General features: G+C 45.9%; 1 long non-coding RNA gene across 4 annotated transcripts; it reads left to right on the forward strand.

The window, feature by feature from the left end:
- On the forward strand, nt 305–23048 carry SNRPB. Of its 4 annotated transcripts, XR_002339920.1 has the most exons (11): nt 305–512; nt 3776–3838; nt 8163–8428; nt 8608–8861; nt 14153–14310; nt 16617–16768; nt 18564–18675; nt 20362–20514; nt 21237–21375; nt 21693–21818; nt 22495–23048. It is a non-coding gene; the product is annotated as a small nuclear ribonucleoprotein polypeptides B and B1 (long non-coding RNA). The 4 variants fall into 4 exon arrangements; XR_002339919.1 differs by lacking the exons at nt 305–512; nt 3776–3838; nt 8163–8428; nt 8608–8861 and having other exon boundaries at nt 14167–14310; nt 22641–23048; XR_002339921.1 differs by lacking the exons at nt 305–512; nt 3776–3838; nt 8163–8428; nt 8608–8861 and having other exon boundaries at nt 14193–14310; nt 17056–18675; nt 22641–23048.

A 23807-nucleotide genomic window follows, 5' to 3' on the forward strand; every position in this document is an offset into this window, starting at 1 on the left:
AAATACAGGAATGCGCGGGCAGCATGGCGCCAAAGATGGTGCTCGAGGAAGACGGTGTATATATTGCAGAGCCTAAGTCCAAGGAATTTAGCTTGGTCACGAGAGCTAAAAACCTGCCCAAAGCTGAAAAGCCTGCAATTTGAAGGCCTGACCCGCCGTATAAGCCAACCCCAGAAGCTTTCGCTGGGTAGAACCCCCAGGGCGCCGAGGGCGGGGCCGGAAGCCGTAGAGGAGGCTGCCGCAGAGGCTTCTGGGGAGTGTAGTCTTTCAGGCGAACAGGCAGAGGGAACTGAGATTTGACTCGGGAACCCCTGCCTGTTTATGCACCGGTATTTTATGAGTAGAGGCCGGGACGCTGTCACTACAGTAGCCACTGTCCTAGTAAATTAACCGCGCGGGTCAGAAGGGGCTCCAGGAAGGCTAGTGGGAAGGGAGTCCGTGAGGATTCTGGGAACTGCAGTCCTGGCATAGATGAGCTGCGGCGGCAGGATGGAGATGTCACTCTGGCCCAGGTGAGCGAGGCCTGCCCAGCAGTTGGCCCCTTGGTGTCTCTCCCATGCGGGAGGAGGGCCTAGGGTTGAGACCCGGGGAGAAGTGTGGCCGCTCCGGCCGGTGGGCTCCTGAGGTTCTGTACTTGAAGAGGGCGGGGCTCCAGGCGCGCCTTTCGGTTGGAAAATTTGGTTGAGACTCCTTTAGCCGGGAATTCCTGAATTGCCGTTCGCTTTGCAGACCTTCCTTCTGCTGGGGTGAGAGACCTGGAACTCAGTTTTCTTTTTTGAAAAGGGAGGTGGGTATAATCTGCGCCAAGCAATTTCAGATTAGGGGGCAGCTCCAGCGCACATCCCTGACGTTTATTTGGGCTATAGGGATGAGTTCAGCCAGGGCCGGATAGACATCCGTGGGGTGGAGAGTTGGGGCGGTTAGGGCCATAAATCTCTGGATGTTTTTTGGCTTGGGAGTGAGGCTGGAAAGACAGGCGCCCTGCCCGTCCCTCCCCCCAGCCTCCTGTGTATAGGCATTAGGCATATGAATTGGAGATTGCACTTGAATTTGCCTCTGTGTGGATTGAGTTCTGAACCACTGCAGCTGCTGACCCTTGACACCCCTGAAAGGAGCTCAGGGTGGAGATTAGGAGTGAGGCACTCTGCTCTCTGGGAAAACCTGGCAGAACAGGCTTTCAGATAGATGTTTTCAGGAGAAGATTTTATGAGCCCAATTCTTGTATCTCTTCAAATCTAGAAAAGCACTAAAATCCTTCATGGTAACACCCGCTCCTCGTGACTAGCAATAACCCCGAGACTAGTTCCAAAGTTTTGTAAAATGTGTGCTTGGTTGCATGACCTCCCCTCTTCACCAAAAGTCACATATACACCGACATTCCCCCCAGCCTCTTAGGAGTGGAATTTTGAAATGCTGCCTCCTGGGTTATAGTTCTCATCCCCCCCCACCCCCAAATAAAACAACTCTCAGCTTTTAGGTTGTGCATATTCTTTTGAGTCGACAGACAGGCAGAAGGCAAAGCCACCTCCTTGGTTTGCACTTAACGAGGCCGTGACGCATGGACAAATGACATCTAAAACAGAAACTTTTTGTAACGCCTGAGCAAGACACGCTGACCATGGAAGCTGTGCTTTGGGGTAGGAGCTAGGTTTGGGGTTAACCTGCTGCAGCCAGTTTCCTGCTGACCCTTTGAGATAAACTATCTGGTCAATGAGCCTTAATTGGCTGAAAGACGAGGCAGCCCCCCTCAGTCTTCAAATTCTTGAGGTCCAGGAGAGTTCCCAGCCAGACACATGCACAGATGGGGTCTCAAGTCAACCTCTAGTAACCTTGGCCTCATTATAATCTCATTATAATACTATTAGCATTGCATTTTGACACCCCCCCCACCAATCCCCACCCACTGTGGGTTTGGCTTAGGTGCTTATTGGAAGGATTCAAATGGAGTCCATGGAAGCTCAAATGAGGAATTATAGATGACATCATAGAGGAGGGGAAAAGGGGGCATCACCCTCAACCAAACCCCAGAAGATATTAACAACCAAAACTGCCCCTGTTTGCTCCTCACTGGCCTAAATAAACTTCTTTGATCTCTTTACACAGTACTGTGCTTCCAATAAACTCTGTACCTTTACAATCTTAATCTCTTTGTTGAATTTCTTCCTGAAAGAAGGCCACTGAGGTCCTCCTGTTGGCTGAAATCAGGAGCACTTACTTGGGTGCTGCGTCTCTATTTATTTATTTATTTATTTTTCTTTTTAGGGCCACGCCCATGGCACATGGAAGTTCCCAGGCTAGGGGTCGGTTGAATTAGAGTTACAGCTGCCAGCTTTACGCCACAGCGAGGGATCCGAGCCACGTCTACAACCTACATAGCAGCTCACAGCAACACCGGATCCCTGACCCACTGATCAAGGCCAGGGATCGAACCTACACCCTCATGGATACTTGTCAGATTCATTTCTGCTGTGTCACCATGGGAACTCCTATGGAATCCCTAGGGTTTTTAAGAAGTGGGAAGGTTTGGGCCTGGGGCAGACATCCTCCAGTGCTGGGGCCTGCATCTAAGTGGTTTTTTTGAGTGGGGACAGGTCTGCTTCTCTGGGACCTGTTGTCCTAGGGTGTGTCCTTGTCCTGGGCCCACTCTGCTTTATAACCAAGATCCCAGGTTTGGCTATAATGGAAGTAGCTAGTTTGGCTAAGTCTCCCTTTTGTTGAATGCTTTTCTCTCATGTGTTGGGAGTCACACCTCTAGTTTGGGACTTACTAGGGGTTAGGTAGGGTGGGGACCTCTGAGGGCTGTTGGCCGACTATCCAAAATCACTTGTGGTATCTGGTGAGGCCCAAGAAGCAGTAAGGACAAGTTTTTAACCCACCCAGTGGAACAGTACAGTAAACTCACATGGACCTGGCATCGGATTCAGCATTTATCGATTCACAGACAGTCTTATTCTGTGTATATCCCCTCAACTTGTGCGTGGATACACTTTGAGAACTGCCACACCCCATAGGGGCTGGCCATCATTGATGTGACCACTCACCCAACTGGCTAAGGGCACAGCACTCCACAGCTAGGGATCAAATCTAGGCGCTTTCTCGCTCTGTTACCTTGGGCAAGATTTATAACTCTGCCTGAGTTTATCAAAAGACCTAACTCATGGGGCCTTTGAGAGGCAAAACTTGTGCGTTGCCTGGAATTGTCCTTGGTGTAAAGTAAGAATTTAATAAGTGTTTATCATTACCACTGCTAATAAAGGATGATTTCTCTATTTTTTTTTTTTTTTTTTCTTTTTCTTCTTTAGGGCTGCACCCGTGTCATATGGAAATTCCCAGGCTAGGGGTTGAATCAGAACTGCAACTACTGGCCTATGCCACAGCCACAGCAACGCCAGATCCAAGCTGCACCTGTGACCTATGCTGTAGCTTGCTGCAATGCCGGATCCTTAACCCACTGAGTGAGGCCAGGAATTGAACCTGCATCCTCACGGATGCTATATTGGATTCTTAACCTGATGAGCCACATTGGGAGCTCCAATTTCCCTATTTAATAGCAGGGTCAGGCTGTTTTCTGATGCCCATATTTGACTCTGTCCCCAGGAAGTTGTCTACATTCTTCTTTAATAGATCTGAGGGGTTTGGTTGGTTGTTTGTTTATTTGTTTGTTTGTTTGTTTTAGAAGAGGAGCACTGCTCATTTTAAGCTTGAGGATTTTTAGTCTAAGTCTCTAGGAGTCAAGAGACCATCCTGAAGCTCACACTACCTGTTTCATCCTCAGGTTCCCCTCGCATCCCTGCCTGTCCAGAGAGAATTGTGTAGAGTTGGAGGGGACTTCTTGCAGGTGGGTACCACTCAGCTTCCATGTTTCTGCAGTGTCTTCTGTTCTCCAGACCTTGGGTAAATTTCATTTTCTCGTCATGATGTTTGGTGCCCTGCCAGGGTCCCATCGGAGGCTCAGAGGACCTGCTTGTTTCTACAGGATGCCAGGGCAGGAAAAGGGTCTTTACAGGAAATACTACCCCAGATGAGAGCTGTCATTCACATGACCACCGCCCTTCTCCCAGCAACATTTCATCCTGGTTGCTGGATACTCAGGACAGCTCTTGTGAAATAAAAAACTGATAACTGCCATTTATTGGGCAGTTGTTCTTTGCCAGGCACTGGGCTTTACAATCTCTGTAATATTTTATTCCCTCAGCACTGAAAGTTAGGAATCACAACTGCCAATTACAGAAGAAATGGCATGTTGCAGAGGGTAAGCAACATTTACTGTGTCACTTGGCTGGGGTCAGGTGGAGTCAGGGTTTGAAGCTCGATCAATAACCAACATCCTGCAATTCTTATTTCATTCCAAGTCCCTCATCCCTCATTTTTTATTTTCTTGGCTAAAGTATTTGAAAGCAAATCCCAGACATACCATTTCACCTGTAAATACTTTCATAAGCAATTCTATTGGGAAGGACTGTCTTTGAAAATGTGATCACAATAATAAAATTATTATTACACACTAAATAAAATTAACAATAATTCTTGGAGTTCCCATGGTGGCACAGTGGAAAGGAATCCGACTAGTATCTGTGAGGATGCGGGTTTGATCCCTAGGCTTGCTCAGTGGATTGGGGATCCAGCAATGTCATGAGCTCCGGTGCAGGTCGCAAATGCGGCTTGAATCCCGTGTTGCTATGGCCATGGCATTGGCTGGTAGCTGTAGCTCCAATTCAGTCCCTAGCTTGAGAACTTCCATATGCTGTGGGTGTGGCCCTAAAATGCAAAAAAAAAAAAAACCCAACCAAAACCAAAGCCAAAAAAACCCCAAAAAACCAAAAAACACCCAGTAATTCCTTAATGTCTTCTTAATTGTTTGCTTTAAACATTTCCCATTTCTTTTAAAAATGTCATTCTATAGAAAAAGGCAAAAAAAGAAAAAAAGTCATTTTACAAGTTCAGACCCTGCACTTTTTTTTTTTTTTTTTGGATGCTGATTATTTTATGGATAAATTGCAGATAGAATGCCTTGTTCCAATGTCCTGGCTTTCTGAATGACCGGTAGCTTCTTACTCATTTTCATCATTGAATTCCAAATTACGGGGTGGCTGGCCTTGGGGAGGTCTTTGTGGTCTGCACCCTGAGTGGGGGTGCTTGGTGGTGCTCTCAGGAGGAGGTGGGGGAGGACGGTGATGATAATGGTGTCTTGGCGGGGGCGGTCTCTGCTGAGGTCCATCACCTTGGCTTTCACCATTAGGAGGGGGTCTAGGTGGTGGTCCTTCAGGTCCTCCAGGAGCTGGTCTTGGAAACTCCTCATAGGTGCTGTGATTTGAGTTGTCCACATCAAAATTGATGGATGTGGTGATGTCGTGGTCTCCTGGGCCAAGCCTAAGTGTCGCCTTACGAGGCTCGGATGTTCCGTGCAAACCAGATGTCCCTCTGGTTCTGCCCACGGGCCCTCACCTCTGCTACCTGCCCATCAGAGGTGTGGAATTCTGCCCGCCCTCCATCCCCCACCCCTGCTAAGCAGACTCTCTCATCTTGCCTCGCCATTTCGGAGCATGACTCCCAAGAGCCAAACCCTACATTCTTAAGAGTTCAGGTGAGACGCATGAGAGGGGGAAGTTTCTGGAATTCAAGGAGGCAAATTCTTTTTCTCTTCCTTTTCTCTTTACCTGTGACTGATCTCTGGTAATGACTGCAGCTTCCACCCTTTGTAGTGACCTGGAGCTTTGACTTTTTGCTGCCTTGTTTCTGAGTTTCCCATCGACCTGATTAGCTATGGAGTCCTCTCAATTCTGTCTTGGATTCTGCTTTATTCTTTTCCCGCCTTTCAGCTCTGCTGCGCTGCTACCCAGATTTCGTGTCTTCTCCACTTTCTGGCTCACCTTTCATCCTGCCTTTTGAGTTGTTCCTCTGAGGCAAAAATAATGATTATGCTGCTTACTTGGTCCAACCCCCCCAACTTACACAGAATAAAGAATTTTAGGATGTGACTGCTACTCACTAACCCCACTGTTTCTCTTTGGTCCAAATCTCCATTGTCTCTCCCTGGGGTTATTTCAGCAGTCTTTAATTGGTTTTACTTGCCTCTATACTGTCTCCTTAAGTTTTTTTCCTAGTCTACCAGCCAGAGCGATCTTTTATTTTAATTTATTTTGTCTTTTTGCCATTTCTTGGGCCGCTCTTGCGGCACATGGAGGTTCCCAGGCTAGGAGTCTAACCAGAGCTATAGCCGCTGGCCTACAGCGCAGCCACGTGGGATCCAAGCTGTGTCTTTGACCCACACCACAGCTCACAGCAACGCCAGATCCCCAACCCACTGGGCAAGGCCAGGGATCGAACCCGCAACCCCATGGTTCCTAGTCAGATTCGTTAACCACTGCGCCACGATGAGAACTCCCAGAGAGAGCTTTTAAACTGTAAAGCAATCATGTAATTCCTCTGCTCAGAATTCTCCAACAATTTCTCCTTTCACTCCTAATGAAATCACAACCAGCATGCTGCCAGGCTGCAGGTGATCTTAACTTACTCCTTCTATTTTCTTATAATCGAGGTACAGTTGATTTATATTCTTATATAAGTTTCAAGGATACAACAGAGTGATTCACCATTTTTTTGTGTTGTCGTTTTTTTAGGGCCTCACCTGCGGCATGTGGAAGTTCCCAGGCTATGGGTCAAATCAAAGCTACAGCTGCCGGCCTATGCCACAGCCACAGCAACATCAGATCTGAGCTAAGTCTGTGACCTACACCACAGCTCACAGCAATGCCAGATCCTTAAACCACTGAGTGAGGCCAGGGATCGAACTCGCAACCTCATGGTTCCTAGTTGGGTTCATTTTCGCTGTGCCACGATGGGAACTCCTCTTCTGCCCATTTTTTAATTGAATTGTTTCATTTTTGATATTGAGTTGTATGAGCTGCCACTACTTCTAGTTTTTATTTGGACTTTTGCATTCTAGGATACAATCATGACAGCTCAAAGATAGGTTTATCTACCATAGATCAGTTTTATTAACTTTCTTCGTATACCTCCAGTAAAAAAAAAAAAAATTGTATTGGAGTTCCCTTGTGGCCCAGTGGGTTAAGGATTTGGCATTGATTGTCACTGCAGCATCTTGGGTTGCTTCTGTGGCATGGGTTCAATCCCTGGCCTGGGGGCTTCTTCATGCCACAGATGTAGCCAAGAAAAAATTTTATTGAAGTATAGTTGATTTCTGCTGTCCAGCAAGGTGATTCAGTTATATATAGTCTTCAAATATTCTTTTCCACAATTGTTGATTGCAGGATATTGAATATAACTCTCTGTGCCATGCAGTAGGATCTTGTTGTTTATCCATCCTATATATCCTCCAATATTTTTTATGAGAAGATGATCAGAGATTAAACATACATATTTAAACCCTGCTCTCCACCTCCTATCTTTCCTAAAAGGGTCCTTGTTAAACCAATTTTTTTTTTTTTTTTTTTTTTTTTTTTGTCTTTTTAGGGCTGTACCCATGGCGTATGGAGGTTCCCAGGCTAGGGGTCAAATCAGAGCTGTAGCCACTGGCCTATGCCACAGTCACAGCAATGCCAGATCTGAGCCACGTCTGTGACCTACACCACAGCTCATGGCAGTGCCAGATCCTTAACCCACTGAACAAGGCCAGGGATTGAACCTACATCCTCATGGGTGCTAGTCAGATTGTTTCTGCTGAACCACGATGGAAACTCCTAAACTGAACTTTTTAATTGATGTGTAATAAAATATATCCACCTCTTCCTCACTGGCTTTTGGAGTTTATGTTTTTTTTTTTTTTTCTTTTTAAGTAGGTCAACCTTTCCTCAAGATTTGCTATCAGAACATGAGAGATGGTGGAATAATACAGTGCTTTTGATACTGTCACTTTCAGTCGCATTTCATTGTTCAAGGCAAGTTATGAGATCAAGGCTGATGTCAGGGGCAGAGAATTATATAGAGAAACAGATATTTGGGAATAATGATAAAACCTACTGCAAAGAGCCTACAGGCCAGAAAGGAATGAGGTAAAGGAAAATGCTAAGAACCCCGAGGACTGAGACTTCATGTGTGTTGAATGAGGAGAGTATGAGAAGTCAGGGTCTCTGCTGAAGAGGTGTAGGCTTAGGGCCCCAGGCAGGGTCCCAGCAGCATCACGTGGCTTCTCCATCCCACAGGTCCTGGCCGCATGGAAACAAGATGGGCTTTGACATGTAAATTTTGGAGGAATCAGACCAGGCAGTGGAAATTGATCTTGAGGTGAAGTAACTTCTAGAAGGCCTCCTGGCAGGATTTCAAGGCAAATACTTGGGCTGGCCCTAGGGCCATGACGTTGCCTGATCCTTCTGCCTGGGGGAGCAGGACTAGGAGGAGGTGTGGCCTTTGGAGAATAGCGGAGACTTGGAGACCATGAAGACTGTGGCTCAGAATCATCAGGCAAAAGGTGAGCGCTCTTGAGGGTCTGAAGAGGGGAATGGGGGTCTCGGGGCTCCAGGTTCACTGCTGCTGCCTTAGTGACCACAGCTGTGGAAAGGGCCGACTTCTTCATTTCAGGGGTGGAGGAGCTGCTCCAGGGGCACCATGGGAGCCCAGGTTTCTCATAGCTTCTTTTTCCTTCTCTAGGTTTGCCTTTTTTTTTTTTTTGCCACCTCAAAGGCATACAGAGTTCCCAGGCCAGGAGTCAGGTCCACGTCACAATTGTGACCTATGCCACATTGGATCCTTAACCTGCTGCGCCAGGTGAGGGATTGAACCTGTGTCCCAGCGGTCCAGAGACGCCACTGGTCCCACTGCCCCACAGTGGGAATTCCTAGGTTTGCCTTCTAATGATGCTGACAGGCCTCAAGAAAAAAACGGAGGGAAAGCCCTAAACACTGGTGAGTTGGGATTATGTTTATTTATTTTCTGAAAAGCTGGCTCATTTTCCAGAGAATGGGTATATCTTCTCTTTCTTGGGAAGGGAAAAGGCCATCAGCATTGAGGCAGTTTGTGTCTGTGTTGGGCATGGTGTTGGCCACTTCATACTGGTTTCTGCATTTGTGTGTTTTATTTTCCTTGCTGAACAACAAACCCAAGATTAATCTTGTGTCCAAAACACTTTAAAACATAAGGTATATTTTCGAAAAACTGAAATTATTAAAAATGTAAAATGTACTATTAAATTTCCTGCACATCCACACTAATGATACTATCTTTCTACTTTTTTTTTTTTTTAGTATTGAAATTTTCAAACATATCTAGATGTAGAGAGCATAGTCATAACAGGTGAGGGTACCATTAACCAGCTCAATGCTCTTCTATAATGGCCAATCCTGTTTCATTTCTGCCCCTCACACGTCCCTCATTAGACTATTTTATTTTATTTTATTTTATTTTGCTTTTTAGGGCTGCACCTATGGAGGTTCCCAGGCTAGGGGTTGAATGGGAGCTACAGCTGCCAGCCTTCGCCACAGCCACAGCAGCGCCAGATCTGAGCTGCATCTGTGACCTACACCACAGCTCACAGCAACGCCGGATCCTCAATCCACTGAGCGAGGCTGGGGATTGAACCTGAAACCTCATGGTTCCTAGTCAGATTCATTTCCACTGCACCACAACGGGAACTCCTGATTGGACTATTTTAGACAAATCTTAGATATCATAACATCTTCTCCATAGTTCTTAACAACAGCTGTGAGAGGAAAGGACTGTGAGAGGAAATCAACACAATTTATTTCAGAGAAGGTCTAGCTCAGAGGGGTGTGTGATTTGTGCCTGCCACACTCATCTGGTCTGTGGCAAAGCCAGGGTTTAAACTCAGTTTTCTCTGACTCTCAAACTCCTGCATCTCGTAATGGGTTGCTCCTGGATTCTTTCTGCCACGTAAATCCCCATCTGAAAATGTGGGTGTGTATTTTCCCACCCTAGGGAATGGGCCTGTATTATTTGGTGAATGACTCATATAAAATGCTCTCTCTTGATAACAGTGATTTACTCCCACTCCAACAATAACCTATCCTCAACCCACACATCTCTTCTCCACCAGAGGTTTGTTGTATCCTTATGTGTGAGATTCTGCAAGCCAAACCAGTAGATTTATCAATACACCATCCTTATCTTCAAGTAGCCTACAAGTTCTTTGGAAAGATAATGTGTAGAAACAAAAAAATGATGACAGTAATGGTGATTTTTATTTTAATGATCGAAATGGTTACATAATGGTGCAGTATTAGTCATTACAAAGTGTTAGTCTAAAGCTTTCAAACCAATGTCCAGTCACCCATGTGGACTCAGTCAAACTCACGACACAGGAAAAGCACTTTTGGGATGATGGTGTGAGCAGCTCCTTAGCCTCTCTCTCCTGTGAAACAACCAAATGATTAAAAAAAAAAAACCCAACCATTTAAAGTCTCTGGAAATTGTTCTAGGGACTTATGGCAAACAGAGAAATATTTATTCAAGAAAATCTACTGTATCAGCAAGAGTCTGTGGCATTTGTCCCATGACCTGCTCCCTTCTGGTCACTCTTGGGTTCACTGTAATGGAAGCTGTACTCCAGGTGGGTCCAGCCAAGAAGATGGGACTGTCTTCCCCCAGTTCCCAGTCTTTTTCCCTGGGAGGGGCAGGCTACCAGCAGCCCTCATTCCCCACAGTGTAGCCAACAGGTCTGGGGGTGGGGGGGTCTCCCTTTGTCCCAGGCACAGGTGGTCAGAAATCAGGAGGGGGCTTATTGCTTTCTCCCCGGCTTGCTCATATGGTGGACAGAGATCCTGTGCTTAGGAGAAGCAAGCCGGGAAGAAAAGGAGCTGCTACCCCACCCAGTGCCCTGCTTGTTCTTAGAGCAGGGGTGTCACTCAGACGTGGTCTGCCAGTCCTGCTGCCAGCTCTGAGCAGTGGTGCAGAGGTCCTGCCCTGGGGAGAGGCAGGCCATTGGAACAGCGAGGTCTACATCTCTAAGGGGACAGGCTTTCTTTTGGCTTTTTTTTTCCTAGGGGCGCACCCCCGGCATGTGGAGGTTCCCAGGCTAGGGGTCTAATTGGAACAGTAGCCACCAGCCTACACCAGAGCCATAGCCATGCCAGATTGCATCTGCGACCTACACCACAGCTCACAGCAACGCCAGATCCTTAACCCACTGAGCGAGGCCAGGGATCGAACCTGAAACCTCATGGTTCCTAGTTGGGTTCGTTAACCACGGAGCCATGATGGGAACTCCCGGGGACAGGCTTTCTATGGGACAGAGTGGGAAGTTGCAGTCTCAGAGGGCTGTTGAAAACAATGGCGATTTTGGTGGTGAGCAATTAAGTGGAATCTGAGAGGTCCATGATAGCAACAAGTGAAACAGCAGATCAGCCGGAAGTTGAACAGTGAAGCAGGGAAAGAGATTGCCGAGAAGAGCTCTCCTAGGGATCAGAGCAAGTCTCAAATACTGGCCTCAAAACTACTCCTGCAGGAGTTCCCATCATGGCTCAGCGGTTAGCAAACCCAACTAGCATACATGGTGTGGGTTCGATCCCTGGCCTGGCTCAGTGGGTTAAGGATCCAGTGTTGCCGTGAGCTGTGGTGTAGGTTGCAGACATGGCTCAGATCCTGCACTGCTGTGGCTGTGGGGTAGGCTGGCAGCTGCAGCTCCCATTGGACCCCTAGCCTGGGAACCTCCATATGCCACGAATGTGGCCCTAAAAAAGACAAAAAAAAAAAAAGAAAGAAAGAAAGAAAGTGAAATCAATATCATGAGGGAAAAATGTTTATAGATCATATATCTGATAAGGGACTTGTATCTAGAATACATAAAGAGCTCTTACAACTCATATTAAGACAGTGCAAGGATGATACACAAGTGGCCAATAAGCACATGAAAAGATGCTGGGCATCATTAGTCATCAGGGTAATGCAAATAAAAACTTTGAGATAGACTCACGCTATCATTTCACACACACTAGGATAGCTTGACTGAAAGTCACATGTAACAAATGTTAGCGAAGATATGGAGAAGTCAGAACTCTCATACACTGCTGCTGGTGGGAATGTAAAACAGTGCAGCACCTTTGGAAGACAGTCTGGCAATTCCTCAAATGATTAAAGTTACCATATGACCCAGCAATATGCCCACCTAACCCACTTCTAGGCATACAGGCAGGAGAAATGAAAGCATATAACCGTATGAAAATGTACGTGGGTGTTTATAGCAGCACTGTTCATGATAGCCAAAGGTGGAAACAACCCAAATGTCTGCTGACTGATGAATAGATAAAGAAAAGTGGTCTGTCCATACAATGGAATAGTATTCAGCCATAAAAAGAAATGAAGTACTGATACATGCTATAGCATGGATGAGCCGTGAGACCATAATGCTAAGTGAAAGAAGGCAGTTACAAAAGACCACATATTATAATTCCCTTTATTGAAATGTTTGGAATGTCTTTCACTTGATGTAGCTCTCTGCTTACCTGCTACTCTTCAGAGAGGCTTTCCCTGAACATCTAGCCAAACTTGCAACCCATTACTCTCAGTTCCTCCTAATTTTTTTCACATCACTCTAATTTTTTTCACATCATATGTATTGGTTTGGTTAACTGTCAACCTTTCTTACTAGAACATAAATTCCTTTGGGGAAGGGACTTGACATACCAGTAACAGCGCATGGCCTTAGTAGGTGGTAAATAAGTATTTTTTTAAAATGCACGCATGAGTGATAATATTAGGAGGTAGGGTAACTTGGGAGCAGCTGAGGAGACAAATGGCACCGTATTCCTGTTCTGACTCTGCCACCTTGGACAAGATAATTCATCTTTCTGAGCCTCCATCCCTTAATCTACAGGTTGGCAGAAATAAGGATGACAGATCTTAGGTCTGGTGTGAGGATGAAAAAGTCCTAGGGTAGAAGATTTCCTGGGCTTGGGGAAGAGGGAGGAGGCTAGTGTAGCCGGAAGATAACAAATGAAGGGAATGTTGAGGGAGATGAGGTTAGAGAGGGTTGCAGGGCTGGATTTTATTCTATGTGTGCTGGGAACTTTTGGGAAGGAGGAGAGCAGGGCAATGACGTCATCGGATATAATCCCAGCACATTATAGAAGGATCCTTCTGGCTGCTGTGAAAGCAAGCGAGGGAGCAAAGAGACCAGTTAGGGCCTTGATGATCCATGACTAAGATGATGGTGGCTAGGACTAGCATGGTAGCAGTGGAGCAGCACACAATAGTCTGAGTCAAGACATTTTGAAGGTGAGGTCCAGGGGATTTTCTGGTGGACTGATTATGAGATGGGAGAGAAACAGAGGAATCAAGGATGCTGCCAAGTTTGTTATTTTGTTTTTTTTTAACCCAAGAAACTTCTGAGATGGGGAGCACTGGTAAGAAGTGGTTTTGGGGAGAATAGTGAATAGAAGCAAGAATTCAGTTTTCAACATGTTAAATTCAGTATACCTATTAGACATCCATGTCTATGGATATTAAAAGCCAAGAGTTAAATGAAGAACCTAGGGTTAGAGGAATAAATTTGTAAAGTTTGAGCATATAGGTATCATTTGAAAGTTATGGGAACTGTTTGGGATGGGTCGATTTATTCATTCAAGTACTTATTAAGCCTTTATTTTGTGCTTGGCAGTGTTCATCTAGGCACTTGAGCAATGCGCAATACACAAAGAAAAATTCAATACTCTTGCAACTTACCTTCTAATGAGGAGTGATAATAAACAAATATACATAGTATGTTAACAATCAATGTTGAGGAGAATAATAAAGCAGAGATGGGTGGAAAGGTTGCAGTTTTAAACAGGACAGCCAGGGAAGTCCTCAGTGGGAAAATGTCCTTTGAGCTTAAGCTTTGAAGGTGAGGGCGTAAGGCGTGCACGTACCTGGACGGCTAGATTCCAGGTAGAGGCAACAGCAAACGCAAAGGTGTTGAAACAAGCAGGTCCAGGTAAGTTCACGGGAAAGCAGGGATAGTGGCTGTAGAGGAGGGAGACAGGGTAGAGGGTCTGGAGATGAGCCCCGAAAGTTAATGGGGCGGGGTGCAGGGGGGGTGGGTGGTGAGGGTGAAGAAGAGCAGCTCTAGTACCGACAGAAGCAGGGAGGTGTCCAATAAAGCAGATCATAAACCCCTCACAGATCAGTTTGACGTTAGCGCCTCCCCAAGCCCCGCCCCGCCCCGCCCCAAGCTCACAGCTCCTCTCTGTGGCCGGAACTCTAGCGCCGGGCTCCGGGACCGGAAGCAGTTTTCTACCCGACCTCATTTTGTCAGTGGTCGTATTTCCGGTAACGGCGGCGGGAAGCGGTCTACAGGCGGGCGTCTAGGCCTCTACCGAGGCGAATCCGGCGGGAATCGGAGCCATCAGAACCGCCACCATGGTGAGAAGTCGCAGGCCGGAGGCGCGGGAGCTTCTGAGTCTGTTGTGGAATGGGGACCGCAACTGACCGGGGAGGAGGCCTTGGGTTGGCTGCTCCGGGCGGCGAAGGCCCGGGCCGCGGCCCCTCTTTCCCGGCAAGGAAAGATCGGGACCTTGGTCGTTCGGCGGGGTGGGGGAGGGGAAGGTTGGGAATTGAGGGGCTGAGGCCGGGGTCACTCGGCGTGGGCGAGGTTAAAACTGCGGCTCCCCACGCCGCTGTGGCCACAGTGCTCGGGATCTTGTGGGCGCCGAGTAAACTTTACAGCATAAATACATGTCGGGCTTTGGAGCACGCACGAGAGCCGCAGGAGGACAGGGCAAGACTCGGCGAGAGGTTCAGACTTGTGAAGGCGAGTTGCGGAAAGAAGTGGAAGGGCTTGTGGCTGAAACTAAAGTCTTGGTTCTGTTAGATGGAGAGGAGGGAACGGAGAATGGAGGAGTGGAGGAAAAGTTCCGCTCGTTTGTTCAGCGTATGTGTATGTTTGAGTATGTCTGACTTTTCAGGCGCTGGGACTACGCAAGTGTTTTCCTTTCCTCACTGAGTTCGCTGTCTGTTTGGGGACACGGATAGTATAATTCGGAAGGGTAATTCAGCATTCAGTAAAAGTAACGGCGAGGGGCGGGCTGTGGATGCTTTCTAGGGTAGATGATTCCTAGTGGAGTCGTAAAAGATTGTCAGGCGTTTTCCCAGAGAAAATGGGAGGGAATAGTATAGATGCGAAGGATTGCAGGAGCAAAGCATGAAGGGTAGTGCTATTGAAAGTTCCTGGAGTAAGAGGTGGGCGGAATCGGCAAGAGCCTGGTTATTAAAAGCTTTACATGCTACTTAATCTTGGTACTGAGGAATGCCATTGAAGGATTTTTTAACCAGCCAAATGACATGAATTTAGTTGTTTTAGAACGATAACTCTGTTCTGTACCTGTTATTTATTGGGTGAACTGGAAGCAGGGAAACTTAGGATATTGTTTGGAGAATTGGTTGGAAGAATTGCATTCAGGCTCACCAGCTTCCAACACAGCTTAACCTCTTAGAGCGTCAATGGCCTTATCTGTAAAATCTGATTAAAGGTTGAGATGAATATTGCTTATGGCAGTGCCTGCCCGAGAACACCCGGTAAGATTTAGCTAAACAAGGCAGATGGACCAATGAATGTCAGCCTAAAGGGTCAGACCTGTGTGGTTAGAAGCTGTGATTACAGTTTGGTTAAAATGGTCTCCAAGAGAGCGAACCACATAAACTGCATCTCCAGGGTGGCAGGAGTCAAGATGCTGATCCTTAACATTTGTAGGTTTAGAAACCTGTTTGTCCAAGCTCACAGAGTTGAATAGCAGGCACAGCACTTGGTACCTAGGAGGCCCTTGAGTGAGTTGGGACTGGCCCACAGCAGTGAGACTGATGGGAGGCTGATGCCTTTTATTTCTAGAGAGAAATGTAACTGCCAAGGGCATGTGACAGTTTGCATTTTGAGTCTATAGAGCAAAACTATGTTGCAAGCAGAAGAGGTGGCTGGATTACTTAAGGAGTAAGGCAAGTTATATATTATCTTTATGTAGTCAAACACATTAGCACTCTGGCCACCAGAAAGTTTTTCTCTCCCAAAGGTAGTCTTAGAGATACACGACAAGTGATTGGTTTGGGGATTCCATTCTCACTTTCTAGCTGATCAGTGCCTTGCTAATAACAAGCTCTTGATTGGATTCTTAGTGCCAGTCCCATTCCAGCTCTTCTACTCAGTGGTTTTTTTTTCCTTCCTGTCTCCTTTTTTGGCCTTGCCTGTGGCATATGGAAGTTCCTGGACCAGGGATCAAATCTAAGCCACAGCTGCACAGAACCCTGGATCCCTAACCCACTGTGCCACAGCAGGAACTCCTTTACTCATCTTTTTAATGGGATGTTGGTGTTCCATAGCACTGGAGTCACAGCTGTAATCTGCAGTGGCAGATGGCTAATCTCTGATGTGATTGGGTTTCATTAGTTTGGTGTCATTTTATCCTCTCATCCTTGGAATGTATGCAGAGAACATAGACAAAGGCATTTGTAATGACTTTCAGGGAAGTGGCAGGAGAGGGGGGTGAAACAGGTCAGGGCTGAAAACAGCGTGACATGGGAGAATTCCCAGGAAAGGGCTGTGGCTGGAGGACAGAACTGAGAATCTATTGAGAAAGACAGGCATGGAAAAGAAGGCTGCACCAGAAGTTTTAAGGAAAGATCAGGGGTATGTGGATCCAAAAGAGATGAGTCTCATTCCTGCCGGTTTCTCATTGCAGACTGTGGGTAAGAGCAGCAAGATGCTGCAGCACATCGACTACAGGATGAGGTGCATCCTGCAAGACGGCCGTATCTTCATTGGCACCTTTAAAGCTTTTGACAAGCATATGAATTTGATCCTCTGTGACTGTGACGAGTTCAGAAAGATCAAGTGAGGAGTGGGCTATGGGGGGAGGGATTGGGTGGATGGGGAGTGGATTGGGTGGGTGGGCCAAGTGACAGGTGGTGATGTAGCTAGCTGGTTCCTCTTGGTTTGCTCTCCTGTTTTAGAGGGCAGATTTAAACGGGGACGTTGGACACTAAGAAATCTCTTTCCTTAGTCTTGTTCTCTACTTCTCGCAGAGTACAAGTTGTAAGGAGGGCTCCTAGGCTTTTTGTTTCTCTGACTTTGCATACCCCTGGGTACTGGGGTAAAGGGCTCTCATGTTCTCCCCACAGGTGTGTAAGGGGGGAGAGCTTGATTTTCTGGCCTCATTGCCTATTTGTAAAGCTGTAGCCTAAAGGGCTCTCCCAATGCAGCCTGGTCTGAAACTGCTTTAAGAAGCCTCTGACCCTCTTCAGGGTAAGTGCTCAGCTCCCCTTGTGGGTTTGGGGCCAGTGATTTTTGTTGACATTTAGAGAAACAATTGGAAATATTTTCTACTTTCCCATGATTCCATAAGTTATTAGGCAATTCCCTTGTCTTAGGACTCAAGATCTTAAGTTTCAAGCCAATTAAAAGATGTGGTCTAGTGTTTTATTCTGTTTTACATTCAAGGCATCTTGAGGCCCAAAGAAGTTAGGTGACTTCCATCCAGCTCTCTTTTGCCATGTGCAGTGTCCACAGTATGTCGCCAGTGGCTGTGAATTCCTTTTGATTCCTTTGGGACTGTTGTTTTCTTTGTGGCATGAGGTCAAGAAGCATAGGACAGAAAATGTGGTGGGGATGGCTGAGGGCCAGGTGCACATTAGGGAGCGGCCAACAGGTCAGTGTAGAGCTATTTCATATGGTTCTCTGCTGTGTTATCAACTGAAGCTAACTTTATTCTGATAATAAAAAAAGTACCTATTAGAAAATAATTATTAAAAATACCTAAAAGTATTTGAGAAAATTTAAAATATCCAGAAAGTTTTTTCTTTTTAATCGTGAAAGGGCAGTACATACTTTCATTAAAAAATAAGGAATATAGATAGATAAGCCGAAAAAGTGACACCCATAGAAAACCACTGTCAATTTATTATAAAATATCATTAAAATGAAAATTTTAAGTTATTTTTAAAAATCAGAGTATTTTGTGTTTCCTTTATTTTTAGGAAATTGTCATTGGCTTTTCTTTTCTTTCCCTATCTTGTTGCATTATTTTTCCCAGTTTATATTTATTTATATTTTGTTCATCCTTTTCCTGGTTGTTGCTGTTTGGAGATTTCTGTTTTTGTTCTTTGAAGACAAAGGTGTAATTTCTATGTAGTTAACTCTTAACCTTTTCTTTTATGGCTTCTATATCTAATGTGAGGTGAGTGATGGAGTTCCAGGCCTGTGGGGTTGAATTGGTACTGGAAGGATACTGCATGTAAGTGGAGTGAGTGAGATGCAGTTGACTTGAGGAATTGTTTGGGCTCCTCCTGACACTGGGGAACCTTAAGCTGAAGGGCAGGAAAGAGTAAGCAAAGAAAGAGTTTACTGTGGAAAGGCCCTCACAGTGGCTACAAGTGAGCCAGGGCTGGGCTTTCTTGACTTGTCCTGTGTCTTGATTGGTACATCTTCTTGGCATGGGAGACAGTCACCTAAGGGGTTACAAGTTCAGCCAGTGAAGACTGTCCAGAGGAGCCGTCTTAAGGAAAGTTTATTACCATCTGTCAGTAGATAGAGTACAAAACAGATCTTGGAGGGCTTCTAGGTAGGTGAACATGAACTTTACCCTTTTTCTAATGCTTGTTTTTGTTTCTTCTCCTCAACCTGTCTTTAGACCAAAGAACTCAAAACAAGCGGAGAGAGAAGAGAAGCGAGTCCTTGGTCTGGTGCTACTTCGAGGGGAGAACCTGGTCTCAATGACGGTAGAGGGACCACCTCCCAAAGATGTAAGTCGGAGCAGAGAGCCAGTGCAAGGGCAGGAACCTTGTGCAAAGGAGCCCCCAGCCAGGCTCTGTGTGGGGTTCTCTATTTCATTGCAGTATTCATAGGCATCTGCTGGTTTCTGTGCCCGTTTTACAGATAATAAACAGAATCTTAGAAGAGATTACCTCACAAGTAGGAAGTAGAACTAAGGAACTAGAATTTGTGGGTTTCTAACTTCAAAAGCCTTAGTTGATGTACATAGTCAATAGAAGAGGCACCTGAGACCATCTGGGTCAGTTCTTAATGTGATGACAGTCTAGTTGGATGTAAAAAGTCGTAACTCCAAACAATAGAATACATATATGTATCTTATACTGTTACATGTATTCAGGCTATGCTATGTGCCAAGCTCTTCAATATTTTCTTAATCCTTCTAACAGTCTTTTGAGGTAAATTATGCTTTACAGATAATACAAACTGAGGCTTAGTAACTTACTGAAGGTGTCACAGCTAGTAAGCGGTGAAACTGGCATTTAATTCCAGGCAGTCTTGGTTCATTAACATCAGCCTACCTTTAGAAATTTAACCAAATTGAGAATTTAACCAGATTATTTTGTTTTCCTTTTTTTCATTTAAAGACATTATTTGTTTAAAAAAACCTCTTACCTTGTTTTAATTTTTCTACATATATGTATATATATTTACTTAACATGCAATATATTCTTTTTTTTTTTTTTTTTGTCTTGTCTTTTTAGTGCTGTACATGCGGCATATGGAGGTTCCCAGGCTAGGGGTCAAATCGGAGCTGTAGCCGCCAGCCTATGCCAGAGCCACAGCAACTCGGGATCTGAGCCACATCTGCGACCCACACCACAGCTCACGGCAACGCCGGGTCCTTAATCCTCTGAGCGAGGCCAGGGATCGAACCCATGACCTCATGGTTCCTAGTCAGATTCGTTTCTGCTGTGCCACGACGGGAACTCCAACACTTAATATATTCTATTTTTTCACTTTAACGTTGTAAACATTTTTCCAGTGGCTGTATACTTTTCAAAAGTCATGTTAGTGACTTAAAGATGCTCTCAAGCGATTAGTTTGTCTTAGTCATTTACGTCTTTTTAGACTCTCACCTTGAAGTTTTTCCCCTTGGTAAATGTCTGCAAGGGATGTTAGCATATTTTTGGTTCACAGCATAGATACTCTTGGTATCTTTTTCCAGTAGAACTTGCTACTCTAATGTAACCCATTATAACCCTTTATGACCACAACCTGTTGTGTCATAACCCCATTATTTATGGATGAGGAAACAGTCCTAGAATGGTGGGATTAGTTGCCCACTATCACTTAGAGGGTGAGAACCAGAGCTGGGACTGGACCTCAGGTCTTTTTGGTGCCAGCTCAAGTGCTCTTTATCTACCGTACACACCTTTCTGGATGGAGCCCTGGCTGCTTGTTGGCTTAACTTTCCTAGGAGTGCATATAGGTTGAGTTGTGCGTGTTTCTCTTGCCTTACTCTTTAAGTTTTTGTAGCCTGCTAGGCACGGAGTCTTGGATGGAGGAGGAATGGTGTTAACACATGGATGGGTGTCGTGTTTATAAGGTGTTTCGTTAACCTGTAAATCTGAAGGGTTCTTTTGGCAGTGATATTCCAAAGTGTACTTCTGATTCTCCAGGCCACAAACATTTCAGCACATGTCTTTATTTTGCAGACCGGCATTGCCCGAGTGCCACTAGCTGGAGCTGCTGGGGGCCCAGGGATTGGCAGAGCTGCTGGCAGGGGAATCCCAGCTGGTGTTCCTATGCCCCAGGCTCCTGCAGGACTTGCCGGGCCGGTCCGTGGGGTTGGTGGGCCATCCCAACAGGTAAGGAGTTGAGGAAGGGGGTACTAGCTTCTGGCGGTTGAAGGATAGAGTGAGGGTCCACAGTTTGGGAATAGTCCACACTGGCTCGCCAACCTGTGATTATCAGCCTATCAGTGATTCACTGTGCTTCATACGTAGTCCCAGGGTCAGCTAAAAAGGAAAACTTGCTGTTATGAGTTATGTTGATACTATTAGGGAGCTACATAGAAAGTATTTTGGCCAACTGTAATGGAGCAGAGTGTTTGCATGACAACATTTGAAACATACAGTTGACCCTTGAACAATGCTGGGGTTAGGGGTGCCAACTCTGTGCAGGCAAAAGTCTGCGTAAACTTGACAGTTGGCCTTCTAGCCATGGGTTCAGCCAAGATTGTGTGTAGTACTGTAGTATGTATTTATTGAGAAAAATCTTCATGAGTGGATCCCAGCAGTTTAAACCCATGTTTAAGGGTTAGCTGTACTGTAGCTCTTACAAACTGTGATCAATCCTATTTGAAAACGTGGGTGCCTTAACTAATTTGGATTGGGTGTTCCGGGAAAATAGGAATTGCGCATTCAAGCTTGGTATCCTCTGGCAGATAGTTTTAGATAGGAAGTGTGATGCTGTGAGTTGTAGCTCAGGGGATTGGGTGTCTGCTGTTTCTTTACCAATTTAGGGAGGAGAGTGGGACACCACATTGGACAGTACCATTCTGCCTAACTTCTTTCCTGTGTACTCTTAGGTGATGACCCCGCAAGGAAGAGGCACTGTTGCAGCAGCTGCAGCTGCTGCCACAGCCAGTATTGCAGGGGCCCCAACCCAGTACCCACCTGGCCGAGCAGGTCCTCCCCCGCCTATGGGCCGAGGAGCCCCCCCTCCAGGTGAGGAGCCCATAAGGAGGTCATTGCTAGTTGATGGACTTTGATATCTTAGCTGGATTCATGATGAGATATAACCTTGACTGAAACTGATGATGAGTTTGTTTAATTAAGCAGGATTACTCTGAGATCCAGCCTGGTTGACCTGGAGCTAGCTGGGAAAGAGCCACACATCTTTGGCTCAAGTCCTAGTTTGCTAGGAGGGCCTGGGAAGGTGGAATGGTCCATCTGTCTCAGACCTTGGTGGAAATTTTGTACATTTCCTGCTACCTTTTCAAGACAGACACTTGAGCTGTATTCTTGGGGCTTTTCTCTTGCAGGCATGATGGGCCCACCTCCTGGTATGAGGCCTCCCATGGGTCCCCCCATGGGAATCCCCCCTGGACGAGGAACTCCAATGGGCATGCCCCCACCCGGAATGCGGCCCCCTCCCCCAGGGATGCGAGGTAAGTACCTGCAGCAGTGGTGTTGACTTTTCTTCCCTAGAGCCATGTCAGGATGGGAAATGAGGGAAGATTGGACTTTGACCATACCTTTTGGGTTTTTAGGCCTTAGGCCTAGAGAAGTGAACTCTTAAAGAGGACAGCTTTGCCCAGGAAGGAAAGAGGGAACAAGCATTTCTTAAATTGACCCTCTTTCTCAGAACAGTGAGAGCAGCCCTGTACACAAGGCTTCCCATTGTTCAAGGCAGTAGTTTTCAGGTCATGTGAAATAATGCATTCTGTTGCATGACCAGCAAAGATCTTATGCCCTTTGGTTTGGGAGTGTGTAATAATTAAGGAGGGGCTCTGGGCTTTGCTGTACTATGCTGTTTAAATCTGGTTTGAGAAATGCTGATGTAGATGAGCTCTCTCATTTTATGGATGAGGAGAGAGCTCAGTTCCAGACCATTGTTCTTTCCACAAGCCACAGTGGCCTCTAAGTTAGCCCACAGCCAAGCTTGCTAAGCACTGTGTCTCTGGTTTGAGTTTGCCACTTAAGGGCTTTATAAGCATTGGAACCCAGTGGGACCAGGGAAGTCCCCTTTGATTACTTGATAATTGCAGGGTGAGGGAGGCTGGGGCAGGGTGGGGATTTGAGTTGCAGATCAGGCACTGACTAAACTTCTTACTCTTACTTCAGGCCTTCTTTGACCTTGGCCACAGAATTATGGAAGTAGCTCCACAGAGGCGTGGGCCCGACCCCCCAGGGCCACGTTACCACACCTGTTTGTTTGTTAAGCCGTTGTTCCGCCGGAGTCTCACCGGATTGTCTGGTTTCCCTTACAGGGCCCCCTCCCCCGGGAATGCGCCCACCAAGGCCCTAGACTCATCTTGACCCTCCTCAGCTCCCTGCCTGTTTCCTGTAAGGCTGTACATAGTCCTTTTACTTCCTTGTGGCCTGTGAAACTAGTTTATAATAAACTCTTAAGAGAATGCAGTGCTATAAATGCACCTGGTATGTTTGTTTATTTTCAGAAAAATCTTTGATATACCGGGTGCTTAAATAAGAGGAAGGGTTGCCTTGGAAAAATGAGCCCTAATCCTTAGTTGCTTCCCTTGTAAAATACTATATTCTTTTGCAGAGATGCACAGCTTCATCAAAGAGAATTACACAATTGAACTACAAGGAAATTCTTTTCACTTGTCAAACTGGCAAAAATCATTTTGTTGAAATAAAACATTCATATCCTATGGTGAGGGTTGTGACTTGCTCTATTTTCTTTGAAAGGCACTAATCTAGGTAACGTCTTTTTTTTTTTCCCTTTGTCTTTTTTGCTTTTCTTTGTCTTTCCACCAGTGGCACATGGAAGTTTCTGGTCCAGGGATAAACCTGAGCCATGACAGAGACCCAAGCTGTCACAGTGACCATGCTGGATCCTTAACCCACTGTGCCACAAGGGAACTCCCTATATAACTTCTTGAGCAGTACTTTATTTTATTTTTTTGTCTTTTTAGGGCTGCACCTGCAGCATATGGAGGTTCCCAGGCTGGGGGTCTAATGGGAACTGTAGCCGCTGGCCTACACCACAGCCACAGCAATGCAGGATCTGAGCCACGTCTGCAACCTAACACCACAGCTCACAGCAACGCCGGATCCTTAACCCACTGAGTAAGGCCAGGGATCGAACCCACAACCTCATAGTTCCTAGTCGGATTTGTTTCCACTGCGCCATGACGGGAACTCCCTTGAGCAGTACTTCAGATTATCGTGTTTTCTACAGTGAAGTATGAAGCAAAAGCTAAAAATGGAAATTTTATTGCAAGAGGAACAACACTGGTATAACTTTCTTCTGGGGTCACATGCATACATGTAATCTAATCCTACTTTTGAGTTGTGCGGCATCTGTTATTCTTTCACCAAATGTCTGTTTAGTGGATAGGTCACTAAACAGTACTCTAGTACATTCATGCTTGAAGGATACAGAAATAACGTAGATACTTTTGAAATTACTG

This window comes from Sus scrofa, chromosome 17 (genome assembly GCF_000003025.6).
Source record: "Sus scrofa isolate TJ Tabasco breed Duroc chromosome 17, Sscrofa11.1, whole genome shotgun sequence".
NCBI classification, from domain to species: Eukaryota; Metazoa; Chordata; class Mammalia; order Artiodactyla; family Suidae; genus Sus; species Sus scrofa.